The 14,616-nt window shown below is 42.8% G+C and overlaps 1 protein-coding gene across 1 annotated transcript in view; it reads left to right on the top strand.

The window, feature by feature from the left end:
- adgrb2 (adhesion G protein-coupled receptor B2) overlaps positions 1–14,616 on the top strand; it is a gene marked incomplete at its 5' end in the record, with an annotated part of 277,462 nt that overhangs the window by 23,974 nt on the left and 238,872 nt on the right. The gene's annotated exons all lie outside the window — the stretch shown is intronic.

The following is a 14,616-nucleotide window of genomic DNA, read 5'->3' as shown; positions in this document are numbered from 1 at the left end:
ATAGATGTTTAACAATGACCATACCTGACAGCTGAGGTCAAGACCTTTGCATAGTCAACAGTTTGCCATATGTATACAAGCCTTTAATCATGGAGTCTGGGTTCAAGACCCGAGGTCATTATTTCAAAGCAGTATGCTGCTGTATACTTTGTGCAACAAAATAACACCTTGTACAAGCGGCATGCACCTATTTTGTATGTTTGAAAAGCATCATACTGTGTACTCAACCACTGTATGTGTTTTGTTTACACACACTGTCTGTCTGTCTGTCTGTCTGTCGTCTGTCTGTCTGTCTGTCTGTCTGTCTGTCTGTCTGTCTGTCTGTCTGTCTGTCTGTCTGTCTGTCTGTCTGTCTGTCTGTCTGTCTGTCTCGCCATTGCAGTCCCGAGTTTAGGCCTGCATTGGGGATTGTGTTCCATTACTCCCCCCACTAGAGGAATATAGGCCTATCCCTACTTGTCCTCTCAGTTTCTATCATTTCAGAATAGATACACTAGCCCTCCTATTTAGGATACAAAGCTAGTGTCCTCATGGAACTTATCAAGGAACTTTGATGTTCTTGCTAGAGGCCTTGATCACTTAGCATGGTCCTTACCAAGAGAGGGCCATAGACTCACTGATTATACACTGGTCTCGTTCACGTCCAAGATGATTAACTGAATGCTTACACTTACCTAATACCTACCATTAAATTCAAGAGAAACGCTGATAGAGTCCAATGTATGCCTTGATCAACATTCAGACTTCCCTAAATATAATGACAGCTTGCTGTCCCATAGCCAATTCAACTGCATACTTTCTGGGGGTCTTTAGTCTTTACCCAGAGATGTTCTGTTTTTATCCAGTTACCAGCAAAGCAGAATCATTTGCAATGCATACAGAAATAAGGACATGTACAAGCTTGCTGCCTCTGTGTTGTTTATGAAAGGTAAAAACAACAGATCTGCATGCTTAGCTTCCCTGGTAAGGATCCTTGGGCTCTGTGAGCCCCATCCCATTTTGACCCTACCTGTGAGACAGACTGTATCCACTTAAAGCTCTTGAGCTCGACCCATTGCATAACTTATACATCAGTTAAATATTTTACATAATATGAACCCAAGATAATTGTGACACACAAAGATATGCCATAGATGTAATCAGTACAGTACTAGTCCATACCCGGGGATGTGAGCACTGAAAGTATTTGCAGACTTTGGGTTATGCACTGCGTACACAGTATGCTTAGATCAACTAGGAGAGGAGGTTTCTCATTTGATCATGGCTGTGTGTAACAACTTGTCATTTACCTGACATTGAGTAGTCTTTACCATAACCTGACATTTCCAGACCAAAGGTCATATTTGGAACGCATATATGACACAAATAAGATGTAGCTGGAATCCTAGTATAATATACTATGTCCTCTGTAGGATACTGGGTCTATATTTGACTAGATATCATATGGCACATATCAACAAAACTCATTTGCATCAGCATTGGTCCGTATTCTGTAGAGAATCCAAGGAAATATACATTGTTATAAGTTAAGGATTCTGGACCTTTTCACTTAGTGATATGCTATGGATACTGTCAGTATTCTACACAAATTAATACGAATATCTTAATATTTTTGTATCAAAACATAATATGACAAGAATAACATATGTGTCATATGAAAAGGTTTTATATACCTCCCAAAGTCATATATTGAGTCAATATTTTATCAAATGTGGAGCCTACCGACAAAACTTCAAATATGTTCCAGAAATTATCCATATTCTCAAGATAATCAAGAAAATAGAAATCACCAGATTAAGATGTAGCTGGTATTTTGACATAATATATGTCCTCATGATGTATGTTGGGTTCACATTTGACCAGATACTCAGGATAAGTATCGGAAATGGTCCGTATTCTACAGAAAATCTAATGATATTTCTGGATAAATATTTTGGGATTTCACCTGGTAAAAATTACCAGATTCTGTCCATTTTCATGACCTATCAATATCAGGTAAAACTCTCACCCAAAACAGGCCCAATGGCAACATCTTTGGTATTATGTTATGACAAAGGGTGATGATATATGCTACAGATATTGCCATTATTCTACTCAAAATAGGGTATCAATATATTCCGGTATACTTAATTCTCTAGTGGCTCCAGAGTCAAGATATGACTTTAAGTGATATGAGCTTAACATAGACTGTATTTGTGACACATTCAGATATGCCATAGATTTGATCCGTATTCTAGAAAAAAAATTGTGCTCAGATATGTCCAGATAGGATATAAGGTGATATTTGGAACACACAGATGACACAAATAAGATGTAGCTGGTATCCTTATATAATATATGTCCTCATGAGGTATCTTGGGTTCATATTTGGCCAAATATGGCATATCAATAAACTCAGGATATGTATCAGAAATGTTCTGTATTCTACATAAAATCCAGTGACGTAGCCAATGAGATATTTTCGGATTCTGGCTCAATTTCCCCAGTATAAATCACCAGATTCTGTCAATTTTCATGACCTATCAATATCAGGTAAATATCTCACCCAAAACAGGCCCAATGGCAAAATCTTTGGTATTATGTTATATATGACAAAGGGTGATGATATATGCTACAGATATTGCCATTATTCTACTCAAAATAGGGTATCAATATATTCCGGTATACTTAATTCTCTAGTGGCTCCAGAGTCAAGATATGACTTTAAGTGATATGAGCTTAACATAGACTGTATTTGTGACACATTCAGATATGCCATAGATTTGATCCGTATTCTAGAAAAAAAATTGTGCTCAGATATGTCCAGATAGGATATAAGGTGATATTTGGAACACACAGATGACACAAATAAGATGTAGCTGGTATCCTTATATAATATATGTCCTCATGATGTATATTGGGTTCATATTTGACCAAATATGGCATATCAATAAACTCAGGATATGTATCAGAAATGTTCTGTATTCTACATAAAATCCAGTGACGTATCCAATGAGATATTTTCGGATTCAGGCCCTTTTTGCCCAGTATAAATCACCAGATTCTGTCCATTTTCATGACCTATCTATATCAGTTAAATATCTCACCCAAAACAGGTCCAATGGCAATATCTGTAGTAAATATGTTTTATATGACAAAAGATGATGATATATGCTACAGATATTGCCATTATTCTACTCGAAATAGGGTGTCATTATATTCCTATATACTGCGTTACGTCATATTCATACATTGTGTATGACAAGCAGATGAATATTTCATCCATATTTGTATGAATATGGCTTATGTCAACAAAACTTTCAATATGCATCGGAAATGGTCTGTATTCTTTAGTGGTTCCAGAGTAAAGATATGACTTTAAGTGATATATGAACTCAATATCTGACACATCCAGATATGCCATAGACTTAATCAGTATTCTAGAAGAATATTGTGAACAGATATATCCAGATATGATCTAAGGTCATTTACGGAACACATACATGACAAAATTAAAGTGTTGCTCATATCCTAGTACAATATATTATCTTCATGATGTATATTAGGTTAATATTTGCCCAGATATGTTGCATATCAACAAAACTCAGGATATGCATCAGAAATTTCCGTATTCTAGCGAGAATCAAAAAACTGATATTTGGGGATTCTGGCTCTTTTCGCCCAGTGGAAAGAAATGTGTGTATGAGTCAGTGAGAGAGAGAGAGGCTGCCTAACAGGATTAGTATTCTGGCCTCATGAGTTGTGCCTCTCTCTTTGCCTGGGCTCAGCACTGAGCCTCTTTATTCTCCATCAGAATCCTTATACACACATACAGAGACACACACACACACACACACACACACACACACACACACACACACACACGAACAACACACACGCGTACACATGCATGCATGCACAAACGTACGCACACACATTGTCATTTATGTCCATTCACCACCTCCTAACAGATCTCTATCGGTGCATGCAGTGCATCGCTTTGGCTGGAGTTCAGGAACAATCTGCGTCATGCATTCTGCATCAACACATGCACCGATGCACCAGCAGAACAGAACTGCATGTTTTCTGTGCAGGAATATATACACAGTACAGTATTTATGTACAGTATACAGCAGACCTTCCACTCGTGGTCCACAGGCAGCAAACGTCTCCAGTTTGGAGACGTCAGTCAATAAGACAGAGTGGTGCTGAGAACAGGCTATAGCTTTATGCCGTGACTCATTTAGAGAGAGAGAGAGAGAGCGAGAGAGAATATAGTGGAAGTGGAGGAGAGGGGCAGTTAGAGAAGAGATGGCTAGAGAAGGAGAGAAAGGGAGAGAGCAAATGAGCAGAAAAGAGCTGGAAGAAAAGGTAGTGAAGCGAAGTACATGGCACCAGCGAGCCAAATTAACTAACCTCTAGAGGAACGTGCACGTCTACCCCACCATGGGAGTGTGTGTGTGTGCGTGCGTGCGTGTGCGCGCACGTGGCTCTCTCATGGGCTGACATTAATGTACATCTCCAGTGGTTTATGTTACCCCAGAGTGCTCCATGAGCGCTTTGATAAGTAAGTACAGAGAATGTGTTACTCAACTGACATACATACTGTGTGCGTGCACGGACAAATAGGCGTAATGTGTGTGCGCGCGCACACACACACACACACACACACACACACACTCATGTTTGTATTACTATTCTTGTGAGGACATCAACATTTTAGGAAGCCGATTTTATGATTGATTCATGTTTTCTTTGGGGCATTTTTAACCGCAAGTCTAAAGCCGAAAAATAGCAGATCTACAAGCTCACAACGTGTCGCGCTGCGACACGTTGTGAGCTTGTAGATCGGCCATTTTACGGTGTGTGCCGTCGCCGCACAACTGAGTATAAAATGGGAAAAATCTACAACCCGAACCCCTAAACCTAACCTCTAAATGTCTAATCCTAATCCTAAACCCAACCTGAATCTTTTTCTAATAGTAAACGTATCTCTAAAAAAAAAGATCTACCATAAAACAACCATTTTTCTTGCGAGGACCAGGAAAATGGTCCTCCCAACGTCTATTCCTCAAATTCTACTAGACTTGTGAGAACGTTTGGTCCTCACAAGTATAGGAATACACACACACATACACACACGTGTGCACACACACTTATCACATTTGCGTGCGTACCTCACACACACACATAATGCTATATATCTCTGTCCCGCTGCCTGCTAGTCAGGCTACAGTGAGTTCATGTGATCGATTAACTGCAGAAAATAGACGAGCATCCCATAGTGCACCTGTGTCCATGGTCATGTGATACATTCCCTGGGGGCCTTCGTTTTCCGCGTGTGCGTGCGTGCGTGCATGCGCGCGTCCTTGCGTGTTCATGTCCTGCTCGCGTGACATTCTAGGCAGACGGTCTGAAAAATGTTTTGGAATTCAAACTCCACGACCGTGCAAATCATTCTGACAGGATTGACATCTTTTTTGGTGTGTGACTAGCTTAGTGTGTCACTTCCTGCATAATAAAATATATATGCCGAAGACTCCGAACATCTCCCCAACAACTCTTTCAACAATGCAAAATCTCTTTGATAACGACAACATTTTGGGTCAACAAAACACTGACGTGCGCTTCGGGGAAAGCAAACATGTTTTCGTGGACTATTTTTAGGAATGTGTTGGAGTGATGTGGTTTGTCTATTGGAAAAAGAGAAAAATAACAATTGTTGTTGTTTTTTTTCATACCGAGTTGCAGAAGCACACAAACAGCTGTGCACCACTGCATCATGAGTCATTGACTCACAAACCAGACCATGAAATATGGGCCTTGAGAGCGTGTATGGATGAATATTCGAGTCTGCTGCACTAGTGAGCTACACAGTGAAAATCATCAGTGTTAATTTATCCATTTTTAACTCTGAGAGTCTACTAATGTAACCAAATGGACCCTTATGGGTCTGCAACTCAGAGAGTGTGCAAAATGTAACCAAAATGGCAGGTCCATTTGATTACATTTGCACACTCTCGGAGTTACAAATGGACAAATTAACACTGAGGATTTTTACTGTGCAACAGTAAATTGCACCTTATACAAGCCAATGAATGCAGGACAGCCCTGTAGTTAATTACTTACTGTAGCCAGTCAACCAAACAGTCAATCTTGCAGGGTTGGGTTTTATGTGAATCCACCAGTAAGCAATAAAGCCTGTTTATGTTTGTTTTTGAGTTATATATGAGAAATATAAATCTAACGTCGGAACACTCCCTTGTGATTATTATTATCATGCGATAACTATGACAGTATGGAAGCAGCTGACCGGATGAGCTCACATGCAGTGGTTCTCCAGGTGTGTGTGTGTGTGTGTGTGTGTGTGTGTGTGTGTGTGTGTGTGTGTGTGTGTGTGTGTGTGTGTGTGTGTGTGTGTGTGTGTGTGTGTGTGTGTGTGTGTGTGTGTGTGTGTGTGTGTGTGTGTGTGTGTGTGTGTGTGTGTGTGTGTGACGCATCCATGACGATTTGTTTTTATCCGTGTGCAAGTACGCGTGTGTGTCCGTGTCGCCATGCACACTGCTTATTGCGGGGTGTGAATGTGCTTGCTTGCACGTGCATGCATGCAAGTGCTGTATATTTGTTTTATATGTCTGTATCAGTGTACGGTACGCGGGACAAGAACAGGACAGTATAGGCTGCAGGATTCATATTTTTCCACGCATGTGGGCAAAAACCTTGCAAGCCCATTGCAGTGTTTTCCGTTGGCAGTGTAATTATTGCGTGTTGTAGCAGCAGGATTTATGGGGGTGCCTGGTGGCTCAGCCAGTCGGTGCACAGACCTTGTGAGCCGCGAGGACCCGAGGTTCAATTCTGACTCACGCTTTGGTCTCGCATGTCTCTCCTCTCTCTCTCTCTCTCTCTCTCTCTCTCTCTCTGCCCTTGGTTTCCTGTCTCTCTACATTGTACTACAGAATCTAGGGAGTAAAAGCATAAACCAGGAATACCGCATCGCAGTTGCCTTCGCCAACCAGTCGCAGTTTACATCTGTGTGTCCAGACTCATATACTGTAGCATATGTAGTGAATGAAGACATTTAATGAATGTGTATTGTGAGATGTCAGTGACCTTGACCCTTTGACCGGCACATTCTAATCAGTTCATCCTTGAGTCCAAGTGGGCATGCAAAACATAATCACATGTCCCTCAAGGATGTTCCTGAGATATCGCCAACCAGAAATCATAGTATAATGAATAATGCCACGGCTGTTGGCGGCGGAGGCATTAAAAATGCAGGAATAAAATAACTTTAGCAGGCATTTACAGCAGGTAGGGCCTGTCAGTTCTCCAGCATAATGATAGCTTACTGTACACACCTTTTCTAAAATGACACCCAGTGTTTATGCGACGCTATTCTGATAATGTTACGGATGCGGTTTCCAGAGCTGATGAGTTGATGGCATTGTTGCCAGGAGTGACATACAGGCAGAGACAGATTGAGTGGGGATTATTAACACTTCAGCGACGACAGGTTTGACAGATTCTACTGTTATGTAAATGCCTCGTAGTGCCGGAAACAACAACTTTTCTACCTGTAATCTACCTCCTACTTTGGTGTACACAGTAGCTATTTTATTATTTATAGTCAAAAGTGCAATATGTAGTGGAGTGAAAGTCATACTCTCAAAAATGTACTTAAGTACAGTAGTACTCAAAGTAAACGTTCTTCATTTCCGTCCAGCACCGCCTGGGGGGTGAGGAGTAGAAGAAGAAGGAAGAGTTGGAGAGTAAGCGTTTTGGAAACGGACATTATAGTGTGAGTGTCTGTGCATGCATGCGCGGGCTGCGCGTGAGTTGCGCGTACGAGGACACACTCACGTCCGCGTCGCTCTGCTTGAGCGCCGCCGCCCGCTCCTCCTGACACCCATGGCACGGTGAGGTACTTACTCACAGTTTGCCTGTCACCTGTGCCTCCCCCTTTACCCTGTCAGATGTCCTTCAGGATAAGTGTCCCCGCTATACACTCGTCCCCCTGAACCCCCCCCCCTGTTCCCCCATGGGAAGTCATTTGTGCTCATCTGGCCTGACGTGAGCGGAAATCTGTTTGCCAGACACATGGCCCCGGCGTGATGGACCGAGCTATTTGCCCAAAATACAGGGTCGGAACTCGGAAGCCACTCGCATTATACAAAAACCCCACACTGGTGCATATCATCATCATCGCCGTCTGTCTGCCGGAAACCTCCTATCTCCTTACATCATCGTTTTTTTTTTAATTCATCCATAAATGCACTGTTCTATACTTTGTTGTATAAATGAAGCATAGCGTTAGTTCATGCGGGACACGGAGGTCTTGCACGCCTCAGCCGTAATCGGCTGTCAGTCAGCTCAGCTGATGTGAACGTCAGTCTATAGCCTCCTATTCCCCATTGACAGCTCTGCTGGTCATTACGTCACACAGTCATACTCCAATCACAGCTTACGCCTTAAAGTTATACAAGGTAACTTTTTCAAAAAAACTAAAGTTAAATTGTATTATCTTTTGTGAGTGGCAAATGCCCACTCCATGAATTTCACCCCCGAAAGCCTTTTAGAAACATATTCTCTATTGAAACGGTAGCGGGGCGCCCGTCCCGCGAAAATGACGTCATCCGGCCGGGAAACGGAAACGGAAATGCACCGGTTTCCTGTTTGGCCAGGAACTACCGCACCGGTTTCCTGTTTGGCCATGAACTACCGCGCTAATAACAAAAAGGAATCTCAGGCTGTTTTTAAGACATTATAGGATTTGAAGATGGATAAAACAACAGCAAAAGAAAACACAGCTCAGCGGTAACTAAAGCTCCACTGGCTAAGAGAAACGATCCACATATAGTATAAAACAATTAAAAGAACGCTTTTTGAAACGCTTCCGTCTTCTGGTGAAAACAAGTGGAATTCTGGGTAATGCAGGACTGCGCTAAATTACTGCAATGACGGTAGTGACCAGCAGAGGTTGCTAAAAATCGTTATTTTTGGAAATGCCTTGTATTGCTTTAACAAGGAGGTCCCTTTAAATACGGCTTTGCATTCACTCGGTCTCTGCTTGTCTTGCTGCCTCCTCCACCCCAGCCTCCACCTTTTGATCAGAGTCTGGCATAGGCTCAAATACTTGTGATATTATATCTGCTAATTCACACTAATACGTCAATGTATTGCTTATTGTTTAATATTGTATCCCTATGGGGGTTTTGCTTAATATTCACTGATTTTGCTTAGCATACTGCTTGGACAAAATTCAGGGAATATCTCCCAAGAGCCGGAGCCTTTGACGCCAAGCTTAACTGTATTCCATGTGTTGCAATAAATGGTTAAATCTACTTTGACATGAGTGTTCCTGACTGAACAGTGTCATTGACATTAGTGCACGCCTCAATTCAAATATAATGTATTATAACACATAATGTAAAAAAAAAAAAATGTTAAAGTGTTTTAGTTTTATTTTTGTAGTAGTCTTGTTTTTATTTGTTTCAGTATTGTTAAGGGTGGTTCTGAATGTTAAATGTCACAAAAATTAGGTTCTGTCTGAGCAGAATTAATTTAGATACATGACCCTGTGTACTGTGGCTTGAACCTAAAACATTGCATTAAAACAATACTGGCTGTGGATACAAGTTACAACTTAATGTAATCATTATATATATTTCAAATGGAGGCTATTTTTACATTGTACAAGACAATATCACCCCTAGCCATGAACATATTCTTTTTTTCTCTGCTATGCTTCTTATTTGTTTGCTGTTGAGTTGATCATTGGAGTGCTCTCAACATTCACTCAAAAAGCAGATAATGCTCAAAGCAAACGCCCACACTACCACGAGGGAGTTTGAATGTGTGTGTGTTCCTGTGTGTGTGCACATTTGCCAGTTCATGCATCTGTTGCCTAGTTTGTGCATATGAGCATATTGAACTATGTGCTTGTACTATTATGCTCGTCTTTGTTTCATGTGTACTCTGTACAGTACATGGGTGTATGTATATGGGCTACAGTATGTTTGTGTGCTTGTTTTTGTGTTTGAACAATACCTCCATTGTGTTGAGAAAGCTGATCTGTGGTCTGGTTACTGGCTCTGTTGCTCAGGGCTTGCAATGATGACACTGCCTGAAATATTGTGTTATCATACACATATGCAATCTACTGTACTGTATGAAGACACACATGTATGCATCTGCACGCATGCAGGGGAAGCGAGAGATTTTCATAAGAATCATGGAAGCCATGATGAGCCTATATGCAAGGTTTCTTTATAGTTACATCTTACGGGTAGATAAGAATACAATATTTTTTGTTCTTGTTCCTCTGGCAACTGTGTGTGTGTGTGTGTGTGTGTGTGTGTGTGTGTGTGTGTGTGTGTGTGTGTGTGGGTGTGTGTTGATTGACGTGTGACAGGAGGCTTCTGCAGTAGCCATCACACAGGAAAAGGTCACAGACAAGTCGATGCGTAATGCTTGTTAGCTCAAAGTTAGCTCAAATCAAATTTGACTGGCCTCTCTCTCTCTCTCTCTCTCTCTCTCTCTCTCTCTCTCTCTCTCTCTCCCTCTGTATGTCTCTATCTCTTTCCCCCTCTCTCTGTCTTTGTCACCCACCGCCAACCCCCCCCCCCCCCCCCTCCTATTTGTCACTGCACATCAGCATCACCAGCCGGTGTGTGGCAATTAAATATATCCCTGGGCGATGAGGCCTTATTTAGAAATCATTACAAGACTAGGCAATCTCGCCCCATGAGTCGAGGCATGAGCACATGGGAGCCAGTGTGTGCTTTCTGTTTGCATACTGTGTGTGTGTGTGTGTGTGTGTGTGTGTGTGTGTGTGTGTGTGTGTGTGTGTGTGTGTGTGTGTGTGTGTGTGTGTGTGTGTGTGTGTGTGTGTGTGTGTGTGTGTGTGTGTGTGTGTGTGTGTGTGTGTGTACCTGTGTATCTCCCTTACCTTCCGCATCAATTCCACTCATCCATGTCTCTCTCTCAGTCAAAGATAAGCCTCCCTTTAGACCCCCCCAGCTTGGGTGCAACACTGTAGGCGTGCTAAGTATGAAAGCTCGCCCTGCCTCCCTCCCCCCCCCCCCCCCCCCCCTCTGAAACAGAGATGGTATCACCTGCAACGGAAGGGCAGTCAAGCGGAACAGAGTGGGTTGGAAGATACCACGGTCTGCCCCGTAGCGGGGACAGGGGAGAGACGGAAGGGACGGGAAAAGGTGAGGGGTGTGTGTGTGTGTGTGTGTGTGTGTGTGCGCTGGAGGGCATACAGAGCCATCTTCACTGAGCACTCAATCGTGTCGGCTCACCCTCCTCCTCCTCCGTCCTTGACGGTGCGGTGCGGTGATGATGTGCGCGTGCTTCCGGGGGGGCTGTTGTTGCGCGCGCGCTTTGCAGCGCACGCCGCACGTGCATCCGCGGCATGCTTGTGCTCCGTTGTGCCCGCAAATCTCCAGGGTGGTTGACCTGTCGCTCCCTGTCGGATGTGGCCTATTGATGTATCTGCGTGGGGGATCTGACCCCGTGTCTCAGAGAGGAGAGGATGACAAACAGCGAGGAAAATATGGAAAGAAAGAGACGGGGTGGCGGTGGTGGTGGGGGGGGGGTTGATGGAGTCAGAGGACGGGGCGGAGGTTTAACCCATTAAGACCGGGAACGCATCTGTGTGTCATTTTTAGATTTCTTTGGCTATTCAAAAATAGCAGACTTCTGGGTGATTCTACAAATGTCTTCTAAATCCTAACAGTTTCTTCTTTTTTTTAACGTATATGTTGCTATATATGTCAGTGGTTTTCAAACTTTTTCATGTCAAGGACCCCCAAAATTATATGTATTTGGCCGCGGACCCCCATCTGAAAATATTTTGTTCCAGGGACCCCCAGAAGCAAAGATTTGAGTTAAAAATGTAAATAATATATATCCAAAGACGTGCACATATTTTCACGATTTTTTCAAAAATAGCAGATCTACAAGCTCATAGCGCGGCACTCGGTGCCGCGCTATGAGCTTGTGTATCTGCTATTTTTGAATAGCCAAATAAATCTAAAAATGATTAGATGCGTTCCGGGTCTTAATGGGTTAAGGTCTTCACGGTCACTGTGGTGTCTCAAACTGACAGACCTTATTTTTCCATTAGAGGTAGCCATTATTGATCGATCCGCCAGTCAGATTCCGAGCGTATCGCTTGCGATGAACATGTTACGCTTAACCGTTAGAGCAGCGCTGAATAATGACGCCATTATGCTTTTATGATTGCGAGCACACCATTAGCGTTTTATTGCAATTAGCCCATTGATTCCTTTTTCTTTTTTTTTGTCTTAGATTTCTTTTCTTATTTCTTTACTTTTGGTCACAAATCGGTGTCTAATGATGTTTTAGCGTAATGTGAACAAGACTGATTTTTACAATTTTATGCTTGCAGTATTATAGGCAAGGTTCCATTCATCATGCAAATGAAGATCATTTCGGGGGTACTAAACACACAAACGGGAAAGATATATGCACAGAGGGTGGAAAAAGTTGAGGAGGGTGGCGACATTTTAATAAATTAAGCCCCCCTGCTGTGCCAAGGCATCGACTAAGAAAGCCATAAAAGTTTACGACACATATGGATCCATTAATAAATAAAAAAAAGGCACAAATACGTTTTAAATAACATTTAAAAAACAAAAAAAAAGTCCTTTGTTCTGTGGGGCACATAAACCGAGGGACGGTTCCTGGGCAGGAAATAAAAGCACGGTGGGATTTATCGACGCAGCGGCCATTATAAGCCCACTGTCACACTCCGGCGGCTGCCCACGGTGGATTTAAGACCCTGGGAAGGAGAAACAGTCTTTAGTCTCCATCTCAGTCTTGTTCCCTTTTCCTTCTCTTGGCTCCATGTGTGAGTATTTTCCTGCCACACTGCAGTCTCCGGCCCGTTCCCTTCTGAACGACCCTGTTCCTTTCTTAACGGCCCTGTTCCTCTCTGAACGGCCCTGTTCCTCTCTGAACGGCCCTGTTCCTTTTCTGAAACGCGATCGAGTGGAACGGGATACACATTTGTGCAACCACGCCGATGGACACATCCACAGCCGTGTCACTCCCTCAATCCCGTTCATAAACCAGCACAAAAACATGTTTTGGTGGCTGGTTGGAGTTGCAACACTTTGTCGTCGTCTCTTTCTCTCTCTCCTTATCCCTCCATCTTATCTCTCTCCCTGTTACTGTCTCTCTCTCTCTCTCTCTCTCACTCTCTCTCTGGCCCCTCCTCTCTGTTTTTGCAAATGCATTTTGTTTATATGATAGTAAAATATTCATAGAGAAAATTTGCAGTGGAAGCTCTCCATATAACCCTACATAAAACATTGTCTAAAACCATCACACGTATGCGTTCATTCGTGCGTGCAAGCGCTCGCGCACACACACGCACGCACGCACGCACACACACACACACACACACACACACACACACACACACACACACACACACACACACACACACACACACACACACACACACACACACACACACACACACACACACACACACACACCGACACACACACACACCGACACACACTTACACACACAAGACAGCCAAGGGCACTTGCCAGGAATGATAACACTATCCACATGTGTCTATCTTCTTGTGGCAAACATTCTCACGCAAGACAACAGCAGATAAGTGCACACGATGTACACAGACACACACACACACACACACACACACACACACACACACACACACACACACACACACACACACACACACACACACACACACACACACACACCGCTCTCAGACGGATGCTGCGGTTTGGGAGTCGGTATCGATCGACACTCGTCAGCATGTCCTCTGTAACAAGCCCTGTCCCTGACAGGACTGCAGCAGAGAGGGAGAGAGAGGGAAGGATCTACAAGCTCACAGCGCGTCGCATTACGATGCGTCGTGAGCTTGTAGATCAGCACATTTTTAATAGACCCCTGGAACCCCCCTCAAGGGTCCAGTGGGGTCCCTGTACCCCAATGTGAGAGCCAGTTCGCCACAGAAATAGACAGTGGTGTAAAGTAACTAAGTACATTTACTCAAGTACTGTACTTAAGTACAATTTTGAGGTACTTTTACTTTACTGGAGTATTTCCAATTGTCTATACTTTTACTTCTACTCCACTACATCTCAGAGGGAAATATTGTACTTTTACTCCACTACAATTATTTGAAGTTACTTTGCAGATATAAATGATTACATTATAAAACATACATTAACCACTTTAGCCCTATTTTATACCAAGGCTATTTGAAAATAGCCGATCTACAAGCTCACAACGCGTCGCATCGCGGCGCGTTGTGAGCTTGTAGATCTGCTATTTTCAAATATTTTTGTACTTTTACTTTTGGTACTTTAAGTACATTTTGATGCCAATACTTCTGTACTTTTACTCAAGTAAATTTTGAATTCTGAACTTTTACTTGTAAGAGAGTATTTTCATATTGCAGTATTGGTACCTTTACTTAAGTAAAGAATTTGAGTACTTTTTCCACCATTTGACCCCACTGTGAGAGCCAGTTTATCCACAGAAATAGATAGAACGACAAAGATGGGGGGGGGGGCCAGAATGCTCCGGTAAACCAACTGACATCCTCTGATCAACCGAGTGATT

The sequence above is a fragment of the Gymnoscopelus braueri genome, assembly GCF_963280865.1.
Source record: "Gymnoscopelus braueri genome assembly, chromosome: 11".
In the NCBI taxonomy this organism is placed as follows: Eukaryota; Metazoa; Chordata; class Actinopteri; order Myctophiformes; family Myctophidae; genus Gymnoscopelus; species Gymnoscopelus braueri.
This window is presented reverse-complemented; position numbering and strand designations above follow the sequence as displayed.